General features: G+C 37.2%; 1 protein-coding gene across 2 annotated transcripts in view; it reads left to right on the top strand.

Moving 5' to 3' along the window:
* TRIM24 (tripartite motif containing 24) overlaps positions 1–23,847 on the top strand; it is a 98,151-nt gene that overhangs the window by 12,061 nt on the left and 62,243 nt on the right. The window lies entirely within an intron of this gene.

Raw genomic sequence — 23,847 nt, 5'->3', positions numbered from 1 at the left:
CCAAGGCATAGGTGGAGAGATTGGTGACTTTGGATAGGAGAGATACTTTGTTATCAACAGGAGAGAAGGCAAGAATAGGTGTATAGAAGGTTTGTCTGTGTGTTCAGAGTGTATTGCATTTCCCAGTAAAATGTAGCATGATTGCAGATCTTGTTGAGGCCCACTTGCTTCTAGAGATCATACATTTATAGTGATACCTATCTGCCTTCTTCTAGAGCTACCCAGCACCTCTCTAAAAAAGCAGAGTATTTTAGGGCAGTGCTATTCAAAGTGTGGTCCACAAACTGCTAATAGGGTCTGAAATGAGACCGTTTGCTGCCCAAAAGTATGAGGGAGGCCGGGACAGCCTGGTTCCTGAGATGAGATTCTTAGAAATGCTCAAAGAACAGAGCCACACACTGAGAAGAAACTGCTGCAAATAAACGAAAGTTGATGAGAGTAGGAATTTAGAGGCAAAGAAGAGAAAAGGCTCAGATACATGTGCAAGAGGGCATGGAGGAGGCAGATCTTAGAAAATCTTAGGGAAGTAGTTACACTACAGTACCATAGCTGTGAATACTTTTGTGGTAACAGCGTAAGAGGAAACCTTACAACTCAATCTAGGAAAGCTCTTAGTCTTTTTACAGATCAAGTATAGGAAAGCCCCTTCTACTATAATACGATTTATAGAAAGTACTATAATTTAATTGAAAGATAGTATAAGAAAAAAAACGAAAGTCCTCTGAATAACAGATCTAAGGAAATGAAAGTAGCAGGATACTTTGGTCTCAAAGGAGAGATAGAATGAAACCGATTTCTAAAAAATGAGCTGGGAAAATTAAACAGTATGTTATGAAAAAATTACAAATTGAATTAGAAAGTTTAGAAATAAGCTCCTATGCTATATAGAAGGTCATGAAAAGAAAAGTGACAGACTTGAGGAAGTAATTAGAAATTTTTCAGAAATGAAGATGAATCAGAAAAGTTCTTGAATGAGTAGACTCTCTAGAATGTACCATAAAAGAAAGAAATGATGGAAAAGAACAGGTGAAAACAAATCAGAGATAAAAGAAATTCATGAAGTGACAAGAGGATCTTATATGCATATGCATGTAAATATATGGACATTAATAATAGCACCTGGAGACTTTGGAAAAAAGCAAAAAGTTAAAAGATGAACATCTGTATTATAAGGGTTCACTGTGTGCTTAGAAAAGCTGAAGCAACAGCCACCACTGAAACATGTTCTAGGGCTTTAAAATTAAAAAAAAAAAAAAAAAAAAAGTAATACTTTGGGCGTCAACACAAAAAGATGGAAAGAATGCCAAATTATCATTAGATTCTCCAACATTAGTACTTGAATCTGGAAGACTGTGGAGTAAAGGTTTTTAAGATTTTCACAGAAAAAAATGTGAATTGAGACACATACCCAGCCAACTGATGTTTAAGCATAAAGAACATATGTAAGAACTTCGAAACTACTGTTCCTGTGAGCCCTTTAAGGCTACTAGATTTTGCTGCATTTTCTGTATTTCTCACTTCAGTATACTTGGTGTTATTTTTTCTGATTTATATGGGAGCAGGTTATAGACATGAACCTTGAGTCCCAGATATCTCAGTGTATCTCTGAAGTACAGATTCTCTTTTTTTAAAGTTTTGTGTTTTGTTTTTTGTTTTTTTAAAAGATTTTATTTATTTATTAGAGAGAGCGAGCACAGGCAGACAGAGTTGCAGGCAGAGGCAGAGGGCGAAGAAGGTTCCCTGCCGAGCAAGGAGCCTGATGTGGGACTCGATCCCAGGACGTTGGGATCATGACCTGAGTCGAAGGCAGCCGTTTAACCAACTGATCCACCCAGGCGTACCATGTTTTTTGTGTTTTTTTAGCTTTACTGAGAAAAGATTAACATACAGTAAGCTGCACCTATTTAAAATGTACAATTTGGGGCACCTGGGTGGCTCAGTGGGTTAAAGCCTCTGCTTTCGGCTCAGGTCATGATCCCAGGGTCCTGGGATCGAGCCCCATATTGGGCTCTCTGCTCCACGGGGAGCCTGCTTCCTCCTCTCTCTCTACCTGCTTCTCTGCCTACTTGTGATCTCTGTCTGTCAAATAAATAAATATAAATAAATAAAATATACAAGTTGATGAGTTTTGAGATATGCAAGGAGAATCCTCTGTAACCACAGAATTACCAAATTCAGGATATTTGACAGTAATACAATGCTATTACCTAATAAATAATCTATATTCAAATTTTGCCAGTTGTCACAATAATGTCCTTCACAGCCCCCTTTTTTGCCCCGCTGATAGTGGGAGAAATCCAGGACACAGATTGCCAGCATGTACCATAGCATAGATTTGTGGGCAGGTTCCAGAGGGTGAATTCCAGCAGATCCCAGGGATACAGCACCAAAGTGTGAAGGATGGGTGTTATCTTTTCTAACAAGGTATCTTACCAGCTCTGAAGGGAAAGTTCTTCCTTGGGCACTGTGTTCTAGCCTTAGAGGTGGTGGCTATTATGTATCATATTGATGATATCGGGAGTTGTACTTAACATTCTTGAGCATTGTCACCACTACTTGCTAGCCAGTCCTTGTTATCCCAGTTCCTTGATGTAGTTAATAATTATTTATGTCAAATGTTTTTTCAAACCCAATGTTTGTTTTCTCTCCTTATTTACCCAGCCTGATTCATCATTTCTGGCAAAAGTAATGTGTCCCCTCAGGTGCTTTACATTAGGAAACCATGATGTCATTCTATCCCATTATTGTTGGTGTTTGGCTTTGATCACTAGTTTGAATAGCCAGATTTCTCCACTTTACAGATATTTTTCCCCCCTTATAATTAATAAGTAACCTCCTGCAAGATACTTTGGGGTCTTTGTGACTGTTCTGTTCCCAAAAACCGTAGCTAGTATCCACTGTGGTGTTGCAAAAATGGTGATTTTTCTGCCATTATTTTTCCACTTATTAGTTGATATTCTACTGTATGGATGAGATTTTCCTTTTCCATTTACTTATTATAAACCATTCCTCTCATTATTTATTTTGATAGTCACATTGTTCCAGTTTGGGCAATAGAAACCCCTTCAGGTTGAAATCTTATCCTTTGACATGTCCCTGTTGACTTTTGAGTGCTTCTTACTTTCTGCCAAACCAGAGAGGTTCTAGGTTCATCTTTTACTTTTCTGTACTAGCCTTGGTTGTTTCTCCAAGGAGCTCCAATTCCTTATTTTAGTGAAGTCCAGTTTATCTTTTATGAATTTTTCTTTTGTTTGGTATCTAAGAAATCTTTACCTAACATAAATGTTTTCTCCTTGGAGTTTATAGTTTTAAGTTTAGATCTGTGATCCATTTTGAGTTAATTTTTAGATGAGGTATGAATCCAAATTCAGTTTCTACTGCTAGTGAAAAAACCATCCTTTCTCCTACTGCATTGCCTTTTGTCAGTTATCAGCTGTTCATGTGTGTCTGGGTTTATTTTTCGGCTCTCTGTTCTGTGGATCAGTTTGTTTTATACTGATAACCATGCTGTTGAGTCTTTATATTAATATCAAGAGATCTTTTAGCAGGAAAACAATAGACAAGATGTTCAGAGAATTTTTTTTAAGTTTTTAATTCCAGTATAGTTAACATACCATGTTATATTAATTTCAGGTGTACAATATAGTGATTCTTTATTTCTGTACATTACTCAGTGCTCATCATGGTAAGTATACTCTTTGATCTCCATCACCTGTTTCACCCATCCCCCTACCCACTTCCCTTCTGGTAACCATCAGTTCTCTTTAGTTAAAGTGTGTTTTTTGGATTGTCTCCTTTTTTTCTTTGCTCATTTGTTTACTTAATTTTCACATATGAATGAAATCATAATGGAATTTGTCTTCCTCTGACTAACTTCTTTCACTTAGCATTATACCCTCCAGATTCATCCATGTTATTGCAGATGGCAAGATTTCATTCTTTTTTATGGCTGAGTAATTTTCCAGTGTGTGCGTGTGTATACCTTTTCTTTATCCATTTATCCATTGATGGAAACTAGGGCTGCTTCTGTAATTTGGCTATTGCAAATAGTGCTGCAGTAAACATAGGGTTTGATATATCTTTTCAAATTAGTGTTTTCGTATTGTGTGGGTAAACATTGAGTAGTAGAATTACTGAATCATAGGGTAATTCTGTTTTTAAATTTTCAGAGACAGTCCATACTGTGTGCCACGGTGGCTGTACCAGTTTGCATTCCCACCAACAGAACACAAATGTTCCTTCCTCTCTACATCCTTGCCAACACTTGTGTTTTTTATTTTGGCCATTCTGACAGGCATGAAGTGATACCTTATTGTGGTTTTGATTTGCTGTTGAGCATCTTTGCATGTGTCTGTTGGTCATCTGTATGTCTTCTTCAGAGAAATGTCTGTTCATCTCTTCTGCCCATTTTTTGAATATTGAGTTTTCTAAGTTCTTTTATTTTGGATACTAACCCTCTATCAGTTATGTTGTTTACAGATACCTTCTCCCATTCTGTATGTTGCCTTTCAGTTTTGTTGATTGTTTGCTTTGCTTTACAGAAGCTTTTTATTTTGATGTAGTCCCAGTAATTTATTTTTGCTTTTGTTTTCATTGCCTCAGGAGACATATCTAAGAAAAATGTTGATATGGCTGATGTTAGAGAAATTACCCTGAGCTCTCTTCGAGGATTTTTATGGTTTCCAGTCACACATTAGGTCTTTCATCCATTTTGAGTTTATTTTTGCATATGGTGTAAAAAGTGGGCCAGTTTCATTCTTTTGCATGTAGCAGTCTAGTTTTCCCAGCACTCTGTGCGAGGAGTGTTAATTATGTAGCATCTTATGTAGAGCTGAACATCAGTGATGCTTATTTTACGATGACCTGTTACTATGATGAAGATTCTGATGCACCTGTTTATGTACCCTTTTTCCAAGACCAAGCAGTGGTGAAGGGAGAACATGCAAAGCAGTTCAAAAAAATATCTAAAAGACCGTCAGAGTAAAATCTGCCTTCCGGTGACTAAGAGCCCTGACGTAGAGTACTGAGGAACTGACCTGCGAGCTATCGAGCTGAAGAGCTTGGCTTCTAAGAATACTGAAACTGATCTCTTGGAGTTCCTGAAAAAGTTCTTGAGTAAACAGAAAAGGAACATAAGGTATCTGCAATACCAGCATAGCTATCAGGAGGAATTAGAGAGGCTGACTGGGAAGGAAGGCACACCTGAACGGTTTGTGGAAACATGGGGCCAAGAGGCTTCCACATCTGCGGGCTACACAGCAAGTCTTCCATTGCAGTAGATCTCGAAGGCAGCTACTTAAGGATCTTGATCTCTGTTTGACAGAAGACTGCTTTCCTTTTAGTCTAGTATCCCAGTCTTCACTGTTATGCATGGAAATAAATTTGATTTTGCATTACCAAAAAAAAAAAAAAAGACAGTTGTTGAAGAGACAGTCTTTTTGCCCCAGATATTCTTTCTTGCTTTGTTGAAGATTAATTAACCATGTAGTTGTAGGTTTATTTCTGGGTTTTCTATTCTGTTCCATTGATCTGTGTGTCTATTTTTGTGCCAGTACCATACTTCGATGTTTACTACAGCTTTGTAGTGATACCTCCAGTTTTGCTTTTCATGTTCAATATAGCTTTGGCTATTTGCGGTCTTTGGTGGTTCTATACAAGTTTTAGGATTTCTTGTTCTAGCTTTGTGGAAAGTACTGGTATTTTTGGTATTTTGGTAGGGATTGCATTAAATCTGTAGATTGCTTTTGGTAGTGTAGACATTTAATAGTATTTGTTCTTCCAGCCCATGAGCGTAGAATGCCTTTCCATTTCTTTGTGTTATCTTCGATTTCTTTCATCAGTGTCTTGTAGTTTCCCGAGTGCCGATGTTTCACCTCTTCAATTAAATTTATGCCCAGGTATTGTTTGTAGTGTAATTGTAAATGGGATTGTTTTGTAATTTCACTTTCTCTGCTGTTTCATTATTACTGTGTAGAAATGCAACAGATTTCTGTACACTGATTTTGTGTCCCGTGACCTTACTGATTTCAGTTCGCATAGTTTTTTGGTGGAATCTTTAGGGTTTTCTATATATAGTATCATGTCATCTGCAAATAGTGAAAAGTTTGACTTCTCCCTCACCAGTTTGTATGCCTTTTATTTCTTTTTGTTGTCTGATTGCTGTGGCTAGGACTTCCAGTACTATGTTGAATAAAAATGGTTAGAGCGGACATCATGGTCTTGTTTCCGACTTCAGCGGAAAAGCTTTCAGTTTCTCCCCCATTGAGTATGATACTCCCTGTGGGTTTTTCATTTAAGGCTTTTTATTATGGTGAAATATGCTCCCTCTAGACCTAATTTGTTGAGGGTTTTTGTGGAAAATGGATATTATACTTCGTAAAGTGCTTTTTTTGAGTCTGTTGAAATGATCAGATGGTTTTTATCCTTTCTCTTAGTGACGTGATGTATCACATTGGTTGATGTATCATGTTGCAAATATTGAATATTACTGGTTGCATCCCAGGAATAAGTCCTACTTGATCGAGGTGAATGATTTTTTTTAAGTATTCTTGGATTCAGTGTGCTAATATTTTGTGGAAGATTTTTGCATCTAGTTCATCAGAGATACTGGCCTGTACTTCTCTTTTATTTTGTGGTATCTTTATCTGGTTTCACTATCAGGGTAATGCTGGCCTCATATAATGAATTTGAAAGGTTTCCTTCCTCTTCTGTTTTTTGGAATAGTTTGAGAAGAATAAGTGTTAACTTTTTATTTATTTATTTATTTATCTGTCAAATAAAATAAATAAACAAACAGAGACCACAAGTAGGCAGAGAGGCAGGCAGGAGGTGGGGGAGCGGGATCCTGGCTGAGCAGAGCACCAGATTCGGGGCTCAATCCCAGGACCCTGGGTTCATGACCTGAGCCAAAGGCAGAGGCTTTTACCCAGTAAGCCACCAGGCGCCCCAAGTGTTAACTCTTTAAATGATTGCTAGAATTCACCTGTGACACCTCTCTTCCTAGACTTTGTTGGTTGAGGGTTTTCTGATTACTGAGTTAATTTCATGGCTATTTATTAGTCTGTTCATTTTCTTTTTTTTCTATTTAGTTTTGGTAATTTCTGTTCCTAGGAATTGATCTACTCCTTCCAGGTTGTCCAATTTGTTGGCATATAACGTCTTATAATGTTCTCTTATAATTGTATTTTTGTGATGTTGGTTGTTATTTCTCCTCTCTCATTTGTGATCTTATTTATTTGGGTTCTTTCTCTTTTTGATAAGTCTGGCTAGAGGTTGATCGATTTTCTTAATTTTTTCAAAGAACCAGCTCCTGGTTTATTGATTGTTTATTTTCTGTTTAGCTGTCCTGTCCATTGATGTGAGTGGGATGTTAAAGTCCCCTACTATTATTGTATTATTTTTTTTTAAAGATTTTATTTATTTATTTGACAGAGAGATACAAGTAGGCAGAGACGCAGGCAGAGAGAGTGAGAGGGAAGCAGGCTCCCTGCCAAGCAGAGAGCCCAATGCGGGACTCGATCCCAGGACCCTGAGATCATGACCTGAGCCAAAGGCAGCGGCTTAAACCACTGAGCCACCCAGGCACCCCCTATTATTGTATTATTATCAGTGAGTTCCTTTATGTTTGTTGTTTTATGTATTTGGGTGCTCTTATGTTCAATGCATAAATATTTGTGATTGTTATATCTTCTTGTTGGATTATTCTCTTTATTATTATATAGTGCTCTTCTTTGTCTCGTTACAATCTTTGTTTTAAAGTCCAGTTTGCCCCATATAAGTATTGCTGCTCCTGCTTTCTTTTGATATCATTTACATGATAAATGTTTCTCCTCACTTTCAATCTGCAGGTGTCTTTACGTCTAAAAGTGTTTCTTGTAGGCAGCATGTAGATGGGTCTTGTTTTTTTTAAATCCATTCTGTCACCCTGTGTCTTTTTAAAGATTTCTTTATTTGGGAGGGGGGCAGGAATGGAATAGAGGAAGAGGGAGAGAGGAGCTCAAGGAGACTGTGTGCTAAGCATGGAGCCCAACATGAGGCTCAGTCTTACAACCCATGAGATCATGAATTGAGCCGAAACCAGGATTCACTCACTTAATCAACCATCCGTGCCACCAAGTTGCCCCACCCTGTGTCTTTTGATTGGCGTGTTTACTCCATTTACATTCAAAGTAATTATTGACAGATGTACATTTAGTGCCATTTTATACTTGTTTCTGGAGATTTTCTTGGATTCTTTCTTGTCTTTCTCTCTTCCTTGTGTTGCAGATTTTCTTTAGTGATATATTTGGAATTCTTTTTATTCTCTGCATGTTTATTAATGGTTTTTAATATATGAGTGCCATTAGGTCTGTGTATATAGCATCTTCTAAACACAGCAATCTATATTAAATTGGTGGTTGTTCGGGCGCCTGGGTGGCTCAGTGGGTTAAAGCCTCTGCCTTCAGCTCAGGTCATGATCCCAGGGTTCTGGGGTCGAGCCCCGCATCAGGCTCTCTGCTTAGCAGGGAGCCTGCTTCCTCCTCTCTCTCTGCCTGCCTCTCTGCCTAGTTGTGATTTCTCTCTGTCAAATAAATAAAATATTAAAAAAAAAATGGTGGTTGTTCAAGTTTTAACCCGTTCTTCTCTCCACCCCATGTTTTAGGTATATGTTATATTTTATATCCTTTTTTTTGGGTGAATTCCTTGACTGATTTTTACAGAAATATTCGTAGTTACTGGTTTTGTGTTTTCTGCCTTTATACTGTTACTTTTGGTCTTTCCTTTACTTTAAGTTTGTTTGTCTAGGAAACGCTTTATCTCTCCTATTTTGAATAATAGCCTTGCTGGATAGAGAGTATTATTGGCTACAGATTATTCCCACTCAGCACTTGGGATATATCATGCCACTCTCTTCAGGCTTGCCAAGTTTCTATTGAGAAATCTTCAGCTAGCCTTATGGGTCTTCCCTTGTAAGTTAAGGACTTCTTTGGTCTTGCTGCATTTGAGATTTTTTTTCTTTGTCACTGTATTTTGCAATTTCAGTTTCAGTATGTTTTGGTATTGGCCTGCTATTGTTGATTTCGATGGAAGTTCTCTGTGCTTCTAGAATCTGGATGTCTGTTTCCTTCTTCAGATTAGGGAAGTTTTCAGCTATTATTTCTTCAGATTAATTTTCTGCCCCCTTTCCTCTCTCTCCCTCTTTTAGGATTCCTATAATACGAATATTACTAACCTTCGATGGAGTCATTGAGCTCCCTTACTCTGTTCTCATGTTCCATAATTCTTTCTCTTTTGTTCAGCTTGATTAATTTCTATTACTTTGTCTTCTAGGTCATTCATTCTTTCCTCTGCTTCTTAGAGCCTGCTATTCATTGCATTAATCATGTTTCTGACCTTGCTTATTGCAGTCTTTGTCTCTGATTCTTTTTTAACTCTTTTATCTCTGTAGTAAAGTTCTCACTGATGTCTTCCATTGTTTTTTCAAGTTCAGTGAGTATCTTTATGATCATTAATTTAAATTCTCCATCAGGCATGTTACTTTTATCTACTTTGCTCTGATCTCAGGGCCTGGCCTTATCTTACTCTCTTGGGATAAATTCCTCTGTTCTCTGTGCCCTTCACTGTGTTAGAAAAGCCAGTTATGTCTCCTGCTTCTGAAAGTAATGGCCTTTATGAGGAAGATAGCAGGTAGTGCCCAGGGTCTGGTGCTGCAGGAAGTGTCTCTGGCGTGTGCTGCATGTGCTCTGCTTTTGTCTTCTGGCTGCTCTGTCCTTCAGGTGCATTGTCTGTAGAGGCTCTCTTTGCCTGCTATGGGCAGTATTTGGTCCCTGACCTGAGTGTGGCGAGGTTTAACTAGGTGTACTTTGGTCTGCTTTTGAAATGAGTCCTGTTACCACCTCCACCAGAATGGAAGTCCTGCAAAACTCTCTCGTCAGGAGGGGTGGCACGGGCTGGGGTTTGTGCTGGTCTTCTGCCCAGCCATGCTGGGACTGAGGCAATTGTGACTGAGAAGGGCACTTCCACCAGGGGTTGGTGCTTGGTCTGAGCAAGTTAGGCAACCAGTGTTGGCACTTTGTTGCTTTCCCACATGTGGCTCTGTGTTTATTTGGGGGTGGAGGGGGGTGGGAGGAAGGGAATGGAACCAGCCAGCTCCTTTGTTATTTGAGAGATGTCTCTGTGAACTCTGCCTCTCAGGGACCCTCTCTGAGAGAGAGGAGCAAACAGACTTCCCCTCCTGTGTGCCCCAGGTACTCTTAGGATCGATTGTTTTTTTCCACACTGTGTGCTCCTGGGTGGTTTGCCTGCTTTCTGTCTGGGAGCAGCGCAGTGCCCCTGGGGCTCTATCATAGCAAGTCACTGACCTTTAAAACTCCAAGTTTTAGGCCCCACTAGTTACAAAAACTCATGAAATTCAGCCCTTGTTTTCTAAACCAGTGGCTTGGTGGAAATGTTCTCTTGTATATTCCCTGTGTGTGTTCCTCTCTCTCTCCCTATGCTTCTCCCTCTTCCTCTCTAATTCTCTCATCCTTCTCTGTCACCATGGCTCCCTCCCCTCTGTAGCAGCCATAATGTTTCTCCTCTAAATCACATCTCCACACTCCTGCCTTCTTCATTGTGGCCTCTTCTTTCTCTTCAGTTGTGGAGTTTGTTCTGTTAGTCTAAAGGTCATATGTTGGGGTATTTAGGATGATTTGGTAGTTAACAGGTTGTGTTCATGGTACAAGGTGAGCCTTGGGTCCTCCTACTACATTGCCATCTTCTCCTTTTCTGTGATTTTCCTTTTTTATACTACTCTGATGAGCTTTTTTTGTAGAGTTATATGAGCTTCATAAAAATGAATTGGAGAGTGCTAGTTTTTCAGTTCTCTGAAAGACTTTGTGTAAGGTTGGAATTATTTCTTTCTTGAATATATAACAGCATTCGGGGCTTGTGTTTTTCTTTGTGGGAAGATTTTTTATTGGATTCAAGTTTATAAGACTCTTCAAGTTTTGTTTCGCTTGAGAAACTGGTAGTTAACTGATTTTCTTGTCATTTATTTGGGTTTACTATACTATGCCTTACCAACTCTTTAAGTATTTTTATTATTGTGGCAAAATATACATAATGTAAAGTTTACCATGTTAACTTTTGTTGTTGTTGTTGTTGTTGTTGTTGTTGTTTAGAGAGAGAGAGAAAGAGTGCATGGGGTGGAGAGGGAGAAGGAAAATCTTAAACAGGCTCCATCCCAGCGCAGAGTCTGACTCAGGGCTTAACTCACAACCCTGAGATCATGACCTGAACTAAAATCAAGAGTCACACATATAAGCTACTGAGCCATCCAGGTGCCCCCCATTTTAATCATTTTCAAGCCTGCAATTTCATGGCATTAGGTACAATTATTATGTTGTATAACCATCACCACCATTCCCAGAACATTTTTCATCATCCTAAGTAGAAATTCTGTACTTATTAAGCAATAACTTATTTCCCCCCTCCCTGTCCTTGGTAACCTCTGTTTTACCTTCTGTCTTTCTGAATTCGCCTGTTGTAGATACCTCATATTAGTAGAATTATATATCATTTCCCCTTTTTTGCCTGGTTTATTTTATTTAGTATTTTAAAGGATTATCAGCGTTGTGGCATATATCAGAATTTCATTTCTTTTAATGATCAGATAATACTAATACTCTATTTTGCAGATATAAAGCATTTTGTTTATTCTTTCATCTGTGACGGACGCAGCCACCACTCCACTGTTGTGAATAATGCTGATGTGGACAGTGGTGTACAAATACATGTTCAAGTCCTGTTTTCAGTTCTTTTGGGCATATACCTAGGATTGGAATTTCTAGATCATATAATTATTCTATGTTCTCTTTGAGAACTGCCAAACTCTTTTTTGCTATGGCAGAATTTTATCTGCTGTATGCCACCTGCAGTGTATGAGGATCTGGTTTCTCCACGTCCTCCATCCTCTGCAACACTTACGTTCCTTTTTTGGATAATAGTCATTCTTGTGGTGTGAAGTGGTATCTTACTGTGGTTTTGATGTACATTTCCCTAATAACTAATGATGAGAATCATTCATATGCTTACTGTCATTTGTGTATCTTTTCTGGAGATGTGTCTATTCCAAATTCTTTGCCTGTTATGGAATTTTTGTTGTTGAGGTGTGGGGCTTCTTTATATATTGTGGATATTAAAGTCTTATTAAATATGTGATTTGCAAATGTTTTTCTCCTTCTGTGTATTGTCTTTTCATCCTCTTGATAATGCTGTTTGATGTACAATAGCTTTAAATTCTAATTAAGTCAAAGTGCCATCATGCATAATAACACAGTAGGACTTTGTAGGGGTCATTCTTTTCAGTGAAATAACCAATAAACTGGAGAAAATGACAAAAATCAACTATTTTAAACTCTGGACCTCGGTCAGACTCTTAAAAGAACCAGGAGAGTGGTCGAAAGGAGGGGCTGTTGCTTTTTGGTGAAGGGCTCTAAAAACTTGGGGTAGTGTGTTTTGATCGGTCTGATAGATTCCTGAAGACTGAACATTGATGTTTGCTGAAATTTAAAATGTCAGTACCGGGGCGCCTGGAGCTAGATATTTAAAGAAATCTTTGTCAGGTTACCGGCTGGCCACCAGACAGCACTGAACAGAAACTTCAGTGACTACATTCAACAAGGAATATATACATACTTTGCAATATAGTTTGGAAAAGTCACAAAGTCCTCCATCAACAAGGAAAAATCAGCAATCCATGAGGAGTGGGACCATCAGAGTTTCCTCCCCCTCAACTCCCCTGCTGCTTCTATTCTTTAATGTCTTTCATTACATTTAGGAGATTTTCATCCATTTTTTTTTTCAGATTATCCCACAGGTCCCTCAGGTTCTGTTCAACTTTCTTCATCATTATTTTCATTCTACTCTTCATACTAGATTGCTCATTATTTCTTCTGCCTGTTCATAGCTGCCATTTCTGTCAAATTCTTGTTTCCTATGAGTGAATTATATTTCTTGGTTTCTTTAAATGCTTTCTAATTTGTTTGTTGAAAACTGGACATTTTCAAGTAGCATGTTGTGGTAACTCTGGAAACCAGGTTCTCTTCAGGAATTGATTTTGTTGCTTGTTGAGGTCTTCAGTTGTCTGTTTGTATAGTGACTTTTCTAAACTGTTTTTGCAGAGCCTTCCTTGTGCTTATTACTGACCTATTACCTTGGCACTTAGCCTGTGACACCTCAGAGGTTTTTGTTTTCTGGGGGTGTGTGTGTGTGTGTGTGTGCGCGCGCGCGCATATGTGTTTTAAGTGTTTATGCCTCTCTAGGTGTTCCAATAGATGCCACCAAAGAAGCTGCCGTTTCCTGGGGATGCTAAATAAGGCCAGGCATCCTAGCTGACCCTCAGGGAATGTTATACTACCCAAATCACACAACTCTAGAATTTTAGAGTACAAGATCTTTACTGTCCATCATGAAACCAGCCAGCCACTTGAGGAATGCGGGCTGCTGTCCCGCACATTGCAGCAGGATTAAGGAAAGATGATTGTCATTGTTTTACCCAAGCAGCTCTTTTACCAAAAGTTCAGTACCCTCTGTCTCCATTAAGCATTTCTCTCGATTTCTGTAAATGTCTGAGTAAGCTCCAGAGTTCTGAAGTAGTGCAGATAGTGTTTTTCCAGCTTAAAGTTTGTTTTAGTGGACAGACCAACCCCAGAAGATGCCATGTTTTGGACATCCTTTGCCATTTTTACTGCTGTTTTAAATTTTATATATATATGTATTTGAGAGAGAGAGAGTGAGTGCATGAGCAGTGAGAGTGAGAGATGGAGAAGCAGGCTCACTAAGCAGGGAGCCCAATGTGGAGCTCGATCCCAGGACCCTGAGATCATGACCTGAGCTGAAAGCAGATGCTTAACCGACTGAACCACTTAGGTGCCCCATTTTTACTGCTATTTAAAAGTATTTCAAAGATTTCATTTAAAAGATTTCATTTGGCATTTCATCCTTAAATACCTTAACATGAATTTCTCAAAATGAAAACAGTCACCTGGATAATCCCATATCATTATCGTGGATAACTAAAATAACTATTACTTCTAATTTTCTAAGACAAGTGCGATTTCACGTTTGCCTTCTTGTCCTCAAAATGCCCTTTATGGCTGTTTTGTTCAAACCAGAATGCAGTCAAGGATTGACCATATTTAGTTACTATGTGTTTGGTTTTTTTTTTTAAGATTGTTTATTTATTTGACAGATCACAAGTAGGCAGGCAGAGAGAGAGGGAGAAGCAGGCTCCCCGCTGAGCAGAGAGCCTAGTGCGGAGCTGGATCCCAGGACCCTGAGATCATGACCTGAGCCAAAGGCAGATGTTAACCTATTGAGCCACCCAGATACCCCAGTCATTGTGTTTAAGTCTTTCTTGATATAGAAGAGTTCCTTCTCCTATCCCTGTTTCTATTATTTGGACTTGGTGGAAAGGTCAGTTGGAGTGATAAAATACTTTGCATTCTGGGTTTCTGTGGTGTTTCTTTATATGCTCTTTAAGTTAGTCCTCTCAACTAGAAGTTTAGGTGATTCAGGTTTAACCTTGTTAGATAGTAATTTTTTTTTTTTTTTTTTTTTAGATTTTATTTATTTATTTGACAGAGAGAGAGGTCACAAGTAGGCAGAGAGGCAGGCAGAGAGAGAGGAGGAAGCAGGCTCCCCAGGACCCTGAGATCATGACCTGAGCCGAAGGCAGCGGCAGATAGTAATTTTACATAGAAGATGCTGTATTCTTCATATTGCATCACATCAAGAAGCACAGAATGTCAACAAAGATTTGTTAGTAGGATAGTATTGAGGTTGATTGGCCAGATTATGTATTATAAAGTTATTTATCTCTCATGTAGTGCATCATAATTGATCTTTAAAGATATTTCTGCTGGGTTTAGAGGTCTAGCGAGCAATTACTTTTGTATTTAACACTTGGAAAGATGTCTTTCAACTGTCTTGTGATTTCCATTGTTGCTGATGAGAATTAGGTGATTAGTCTTACTTTCATCCTGTTTGATGATAATCCATCTTTTTTCTTTGCTTTTAAGATTTTTTCTCTTGGTGGGATTTATCGCATCTACAAAATTCTTAGCTGTATTTGTTTGCAGTCCTTTCTGAGACAATTAAATACTTGTTTTATATTCTATATGTATATGTCTATTTCTGGAGTCCATTCTGTTCCATTGTTTGTATTTCGTCCTTAGATAAATACCATCCTGTCTTGATTACTGTAGCTCTATAGTAAGTCTTGAAATCAGATCACATAAGTCCTCCAGATTTGTTATTTTTTGAATTGTTTTTGCTATTCTCAGTCCTTCTTCATGTTCATATAAATTTTAGCATCAGTTTGTCAGTTTCTACAAAAAGCCTGCTGGGATTTTAATTGGGATTGCACTGACTCTTTAGCTCAGTTTGGAGAGAAGGAGCATCCTACCCATATTGAGTGTTCCAATCTAGGGACAAGTTTAATGTCTCTTTTAAGGGTGATCATTAATTTTTGTTTCTTAGTTTTCATTATACAGGTCTTCATATAATTTGTTAAAAGTATATCTAAGTGTTTCATGTGTTGTTTTTGTTTTGTTTGTTTTTAAGTGTGTATGCTTTACAATTTTTTACATAGGTGATTATGTTTCCTGTGAATTAAAACAATTTTACTTCTCCCTTTCCAACTTGTTTATCCTCTATTTCTTTGTCTTGATTTATTTTGTACTAACTAAAACAGCTTGGAATAGAAGTTGTGAGTGGAAGTCATTTGCTTTCTTCTGAGTCACACTGTAAAGCATTTACTATTTCATTATTAAATATGTTTAAGAGTTTCATACATTACTTTTGTCAGGTTGAGGAAGTTTCCTTTTGTTCCTAGAGTACTTAAAGTTTTTATGTTACATGGGTGCTCAGTTTTTCAAGGATAATCATTTAACTTTTTCTCCTTTATTTTGTTAATATAGTGAATTAGTTTAATTAATTTGAATGCTCAACCAGCCTTGTATTTCTGTAATAAACTTAACCACGATGTGTTACCCTTTTTATGTATTTCTGAACAATGATTTTTGTTCATCTTTGTTCATGAGACATACTGATCTCTACTTTTCTGTCCTAGTATTGACTGCAACTGATTTTAGTATCAGGGCATTTACAGGCCTTATAAAATGAGATGAGAAGTATGTTCTTTCTCTGTTTTCTAAGAGTTGTGTAGAGTTGGTATTATCTTCTTTAAATGTTTGTTGAATTCACCAGTGGATCCTTCTAGAGATAGGCTTTTCTTTGTGGAAAGTTTTTAAGTACAAAATCAGTTTCTTTTATTGATACAGGGCAATTCCATTTTTCTGTATTTTTAAGATTTTAGATAAATGTGTCATTGTGTCTTTCAAAAAATTAATACATTTAATCAAGTTGATCACAATAATCCTGTACTACTTTTTTAAGGTCCACACTATCTGTACAGTGACCTCTATTTTTCTTATTATTTTTTGATCAGTCTAGCTAGAATATTAATTTTAAAAATGCTCTCTCCCTCCTGACCTGACTTCAGTTTCATTACCTTGTTTTCCTTTATTCCTATTTTCTTTTCTTCTCCCGCCCCCCCCCCCAGTAGTTTCTACTCATTATTTCCTTCATTCTACTTTCTTTGAGATTAATTTGCAATTCTTTTTCTAAATTCTTGACATGGAAGCTTATTGATTTTTTTTTTTTTTTTATGCCTTTCTTCATTAACGTGGAAATCAGTTGTTTAGTTTCCACAGATTTGGGGATTTTCTAGTTCTGTTTCTAATTTCCAAGTTTATCTCATTGTGGTCATGGAACGGATTGTGTGTATATTTAGTTCTTTTAATTTATTCATATTTGTTTTGTTGCCCAATATATTCTGCTAACGTTGGGTATTCTTTAAACATTAATTACATCAAGTTATTTGATTCTTTTGTTAAGTCTTTTATATCTTTCTAAGTCTACGTCTTACTGATTTCTCAGAGGCAAGTTGAAACCTCTATCATGTGGATTTGTCAGTTTTTCTTTTCAGCTGTATCAGTTTTTACATTGTGTTATGAAGCTCTGTTAATTAAATGCCTGTGCATTTAGGATTTATACTTTCTTTGTAAGGAACATTGTCCCCAAATTGTATCTGTTAATGGTTCTTGTTCTGTTGGGTACTCTGATATTATTACAAAGTCCTCCAGATTTTATAGGCGTATTGTTGAATGTGTATCTGTTTCTGTCCTTTGACTTTTTTTAACTACATATGTATTTAATTGGGTTTCTTGTAGCTAGTATTTAATAAGGTCTTTTGTTATATACATGTGTATGTATGCTTAAGTAGGAAGCCATTGGTGGTATTGATAGCACCATGGACAGAACATTATTTTTTTTTTTTTAAAGGTTATTTATTTATTTGATAGAGAGAGATCACAAGTAGATAGAGAGGCAGGCAGAGAGAGAGAGAGAGAGAGAGGGAAGCAGGCTCCCCGCCGAGCAGAGAGCCCGATGCGGGACTCGATCCCAGGACCCCGAGATCATGACTTGAGCCGAAGGCAGCGGCTTAACCCACTGAGCCACCCAGGCGCCCCCCAGAACATTATTTTGTACTGTATAGATCCTCTACCTTTTTTTTTTTTTTTAAATAGATTTTTATTTAGGGGCACCTGGGTGGCTCAGTGGGTTGGGCCTCTGCCTTCGGCTCAGGTCATGATCTCAGGGTCCTGGGATTGAGCCCGGCATCGGGCTCTCTTCTCAGCGGGAAGCCTGCTTCCCTTCCTCTCTCTCTGCCTGCCTCTCTGCCTACTTGTGATCTCTGTCTGTCAAATAAATAAATAAAATCTTAAAAAAAAAAAAGTTTAAAGAATAGATTTTTATTTGTCAGAGAGAGAAAAAGAACATAGGCAGGCAAAGTGGCAAGAAGAGGCAGAGAGAGAAGCAGGCTCCCCACTAAGCAAGTAGCCTGATGTGGGACTCAGGGATCATGACCTGAGCCGAAGGCAGCGGCCTAACCGACTGAGCCACCCAGGCGTCCCTAGATCCTCTACTTTTTGAAACTCCAGTGGATGTTGAATTTCTGATTGGTGGTGATCCATTGCATGGTCCTATCATTCAACTCACTTGTGTGTCTGATCCACAGTGTTAAATAAGAGACTTTAAATCCACATATGTCTCTTTTGTGGAGACATGAGTAGTCAGAGTTGCCAGTCATTCTTGGTACTTAATGTCAAAACAGAAGCTCTGCATTATGCTTAGGTTTAGAAACTAAAACTTCACAAAAAGGAGATAGCAGCTCATATTCATATCTCAGAACCCAAAAGCTGTAAACATTTAATCTGTAGAAAAAAGAATAATACCAGTAGGTTCATTTTAAGTCCACGTGCTTTTATAAGTGTATAATTTCATAAGTGTATAATCCTGAGACTCCTGTTTTATAATCTTATAGTTATCCATGTTTCATGATTTCATTTAGCAAACATAGAAATTTACATTTCTATGAACATATAATGAACATATAACTTCAATAGTCCTTTTCCTTTAAAATGCAGAAAAATATAATACTGAAGTATTATTTCAATAAATAGGTGATTTCCTTGTTTAGCTTCTTCCCAGGACATTCTCCATATTCTTACTTTTAGTATCAGCTAAGAGAAGCAATTTATAGCATTTATGAGATCCATTTGTTTTACTCTTTCTCTTTAATTATAAAGCTGACTCCCTGCTTCTCTTTTGGATTTCAACTTTTCCCATTCCAAAAATGGGAGTTGAATTGTTTTCACAATCTTCCCAGAATAGTGTGTCAGAAGAATCACTTTCTTCATATAGGTGTCAGCTGTTTACTGTATGATATGCAATGTCTGGTTTTTCTTATACTCATAAATCGTGAGCTTGGAATAAAGTTTGGGTAGAGACAAATTTAAGATACACCCAACATTTAGTCCCCATTGTTACTTTTATTTATGTATTTGTTTTCCTGTTGTTACTTTTAGGTAGAGGTGCATTTATGGCTCTGAAATCATATATAGCATTAGTAGAGCATAGTTTGAGGGAATCAGACAAATGAGGTCATGCTGATCCTTTCAGAAGGAGTCCCTTAGTACCTGATTTTAGTTGGAAGGCACAAAGTTTGTAATGCACAGGTTTATGAGCCTGACATCAATAGGCCCTTTTTATACATTTATTCATATAATCCTTATTATAGTCCTGCCTCATATTTGTTCTAATGAGTGTGAAGCATTTAGCACAATAACTGGAGCATAGCAGACTCTCAATATGGTCACCATTATCATTTATTGTTGTTTTACAGAAGAGGAAGTAGAAGCTCAAAAGGATTTAAGGGTTTTAGAGCAGTCAATAAAAGGAACAACCTAGTTCTATATTGTTTTAAACTCTATATTCTATCTCTTTTTTAAATGAGTTCCATGTAGAATGTGTACAAGATGTGTCATTAGGGAGGATTCAAATCCCACATTTGCTACTTAGTAGTTTTATGACCCTGGGCAAGTGATGGTGGCCAGTTTTCTGTACTGTAAGATGGGGATTATATTTATTGATTTGCTAGAACTGGTTTGCTCTGAGGATTACTAGACATCTAGTAACTAGTCTAGAGTTAGAAGAGAGCTCTGACAAAAGCGAGCAGGTCTTTCACTGGGCCTCTGGTCTCATTTGCACCCATTTATCTCCCCTTGCTTTTAGGCCCTGGAAACAGTTTAGTTCAGGAACAATAAATGGTTTGAAGTTAGTACTGGAGAGGAGCTGCTGCTTCTTTCCTCTTTCCTAGGCCTAGCCACTCTCCAACTTGTGTGCTAATCATTCCCTTGGCTTTTCTTTATAGTTAATTATCTTTGTATGCTTTCCTATTTAATATTTTATTTGGACTGTATTTGGATTTTTGAACTTAAATGGTCAATATTCTTCTAGGACTTCCTTTCTTCACTCAACATAATATTTTTGGGGATTCAGTCATATTGATATCTGTAGGTTAAGTGGATTGATTTCATTGCTGTAAAGTATTTTATTATTCAAATATATCACAGTATTTTTTTTCTACTGTTGACGGACATTTGGATTGTTTCCAGTTTTGAGCTTTTATAAGAAATGCTGTGATGAACATTCTTGAACATATCTTCTCATGCTGAAGTGTAAGAGTTTTTCAGTGTTGGAATTGTGAATCATATGGTATGTGTATTATTAAAGGAGTTTATTATTTACCAAGTACTTATTGAGCATTATGCCAGGGATTAATTCATGGACTAATATCCTATCTATCAAAATGACATGATCTTTTAACCCATGGTTTTCTAAACATATTTGTAAAGTGTAGCAATACAGAGCCTGCACTTGGGTCAGTCAGCCAAGGGTTCAAATCATAATTGCAATGCTGTGCGACCTTGATCAGATGACCCGGAGTTTCTAATCTGTTTCCTCATCTTTATGAGGACAATGCAGTGCATATAAGGAGAACACTGAAGAAATGTTAGTTCATTTTAGGGTGTTGTTGTTCTGTTTTGTTTTTTACTTTATATTTTGAAGTAAATAAAAATAGATTGAAGGAAATTTACAGAGAGATCTAAGGTACCCAGTTTTTCCCAATGATTACATCTTCTGTAACTAGTACAAATCAAAACAAGAAAATTAGCACTGATAAAATAGTGCCTATAGTTCTTTGCCATTTTATCACATGTGTAGATTCATATATCCGTTATCACAATCAAGATACTGGTGTTCTTGTTTTATTCCATCATCACCAAAGCTCTCTTTGTAGTCATATCTACCCTTTCCTTTCCCCATGCTCCATCCCTAAATTCAGGCAAAGCACTAATCTATTTTCCATCTCTACAATCTTATTTTGAGAATATTACATAAATGGAATCATTCATAAGTGGCCTTTTGAAATTAGCTTTTTTACTCAGAATGGTACTCTTCATGTGTTTTGCCCATTTTCTAATGGGATGTTTGTTGTTTTCATTGTTGAGGTTTGAGGGTTCTTTATATGTGGTAGATATGAATCGTTTCTCAGATCTGTGCTCTTCTAGTTCCTTTCCTTTTCCACATATATATTGGAATAACATTGTCCATACTTAAAAAGTATATACTTACTTGCTTAGGATTTTGACAGGAATATACTGGTCTGTAGGTCAGTTTGGAGAGAATTGACATCTTTACTGCAGTGAATCTTCCAATCCATGAACACAGTATATTTCTCATCAGCATTTTGTACTTTGAGTGCTAAGATGGTGTTACACATCTGTCAAAAATGAATTGGCCCTACTTGTGTGGATCTATTTCAGTTGTCCTGTTTTATTCATCTTTGTCTATCCCTTGATCAGTAACAGACATTCTTGATTATAGTAGCTATGTAATATCTTGAAATTAGATAGAATAATTCCTCTTTCTTGTTTTCAATATTGACTTAACTACTATTGTACATTTGCTTTTCTATATAAATTTAACAATCTTGTCTATATCTACAAAAAAATGTTGCTAGGATATTAGGAATTGTGTAAAACTCACAGCTCACATTAAGGAGAATTGGCATCTTTACTACACTAATTATCCCTATCCATGAACGCTCTGTGTCTCTCCATTTATGTAGATGATTTTTGTTTGTTCTCCTCAGCATTTTATACTTTTCAGCATATAAGCTCAATACATGTTTTGCTAGGTTTACACCTAAATGTTTCGGTTTGTTCAGAGCCAATTTCCAAATGGCTTTTCAAATTATCTCATACTGGGTAAGTCATAGTAATTTGTACTTTTTGAGTAATTTGTTTTACTTACATTGTTAAATTTCTGTGACTAGTGTTAGTATTCCTCTATTATCCTTTTGATACCTGCATCATCTGTAGTGCTATTCCCTTTTTTTATTCTTTGGTAAATTGTGTCTTCTCCTTTGCCATCTTCAGTCTTGCTGAAGGTTTGTTAACCTTATTGGCCTTTTCAAATAGCCAGCTTTTTGTTTGATTGACTTGTTATCAATTCCATTAGTCTCTGCTCTTATATTTATTATTTTCTGTCTCCTGTAAGATTGAAATTGAATAGTCCATGTTTCTTATGCTGCCTCCCTTAACATCTGGAAGGGGAGGGCCTCCTCCTTACTACTGGTGGATGGTGTTGAAGTCTCTTGTTACATCTTGATACTTCCCTTGGTAATAGGGGCATGGGTGTCTGTTCAGCACTTCCCATTGTTCTTCATTGACCTGTGTAAGGAGTGGGGAGAGTTACTGGTAGGCAGTAGTAAAAGTTCTGAGTATCCACTAGTCTTTTTCTAACGCCAGTCCAGCACAGAGGTAGAGGAGTACCGCATTACTGTCCTGGAGGGGCAAAATTCAGGCTTTTCCCATGATCTCCACTAATACTGCCGGGGGCCAAATTAACACCCAGTAAGGATGAAAGCCACAGCTCCCTACCAGTCTTCTCTGACAGACACAGCAGTGTGTGGTTGGGGGTACTTGGTTTCTACTTGGCCAGGGTGGAAGTCTAGGCTTCCCAATGGGCCTTTGCTGGTGGGAAAAGGAGCACCTGTGTTACCTGTTATTTGTGTTATCTGTTGTGTTTGGCTGGAGTAGAGCAGTTATTGTCTAAAGTTTTGTCTTGGTGAGCTGCCCATTTCCTGGTCCTTTAGCTAAAGAGAGCAGGTTTCTGTGGGATTTTTTTGTTTGTTTATACCTGTTGATGTACATAGGATGGTGACTTCATGACTGCCTACTTTGGAATATATGAGGCTAAAAGAGAATCCAGTGAACTCATCACTGTGTCGCTCCTTGGGTCCTGAGGACTCTAGCTAGTCTGCTGCCTTCCCTCTCTCTCTCAGTCTTCTTACGATTGTTTTGTATAGAACACCTAAAGGTTTTAGCTGTATTTTTCTAGAGGAATAAGGAAAGAACTCTTTCGTGAAATGTTTTGTCACATACTTTGCAGGTTTTTGTTATTAATTTGTTATTAGTAGCACATACTAGGTATATCTTTCTCAGTTTGGGCCTTGTCACTTTCTTGATGGTAATCTTTTGACTAGCTGTAGTTCTGATCATAAATGAAATCAAATTCATTAATCTTTACCTTAATCTCTTGTTTTGTTCTTTAGAAATTTATTCCCGCTCTAAGGTTACACGGATGTTCTTTTAAATATTTCTTTGGAAAGTCAATGTTCTTAATCTTTTGAAAGAACTATAGTTTTTAATTGGGTAGTGATCTAATTCATCCCCCTCCCACTTTGGAGAACTATAGCACCCTGAAAAGTTCATCCCTTTTCGCATTGATCCCTCGTGCCACATCTATCCTGTATAAAATGTACTTACATATGAACCTGTTTCTGGTATTGTGTATGTGTATTCTGTTCCACTTTTTTTTATCCTTACATAAATTTTACACCATTTTAATTACCATAGCTTTAGAATAAGTCCTTTACTTGGTAGGCATATCCCCCCAGCTTGTTGAAATTCCTGTTAGGATTATTAAAATTGCATTGAATCTATAGATGCATTTGGGGAGAATTGGTATCTTTTACCATCGTGAACATGGTTTTTCTTAACTTAGATATATTTTAGTATTTCTAAATACAACTTAACATTTTTCTCCACAGTGACCTTATATATTTAGAACAATTATTTCCGAGTACTTGGTATATTTTTGTTATGATTGTAAAATGGGTTCTTTAATTTAAAAAATTTGGTTTTTGCTTGTATATACAAATGAAATTGACCTTTGGATTACTTTATATTCATTCTTATGCATTTCATTTTACAAAAAAATGTACCTGGGAACTATATCACAGTCTCCTTGGTAGAAATTACAGCATCAAGTGAATATTAGATTTTTTAAATTTTAATCAATTTAGATTTTAATTCATTAATTAGTTATTACTTACTGTTTTACCAAGCATTA

Source organism: Meles meles, chromosome 10 (genome assembly GCF_922984935.1).
Source record: "Meles meles chromosome 10, mMelMel3.1 paternal haplotype, whole genome shotgun sequence".
Lineage (NCBI taxonomy): Eukaryota > Metazoa > Chordata > Mammalia > Carnivora > Mustelidae > Meles > Meles meles.
Note: the sequence above shows the minus strand (reverse complement) of the source record. Positions and strands in the feature narration are given on the sequence as shown.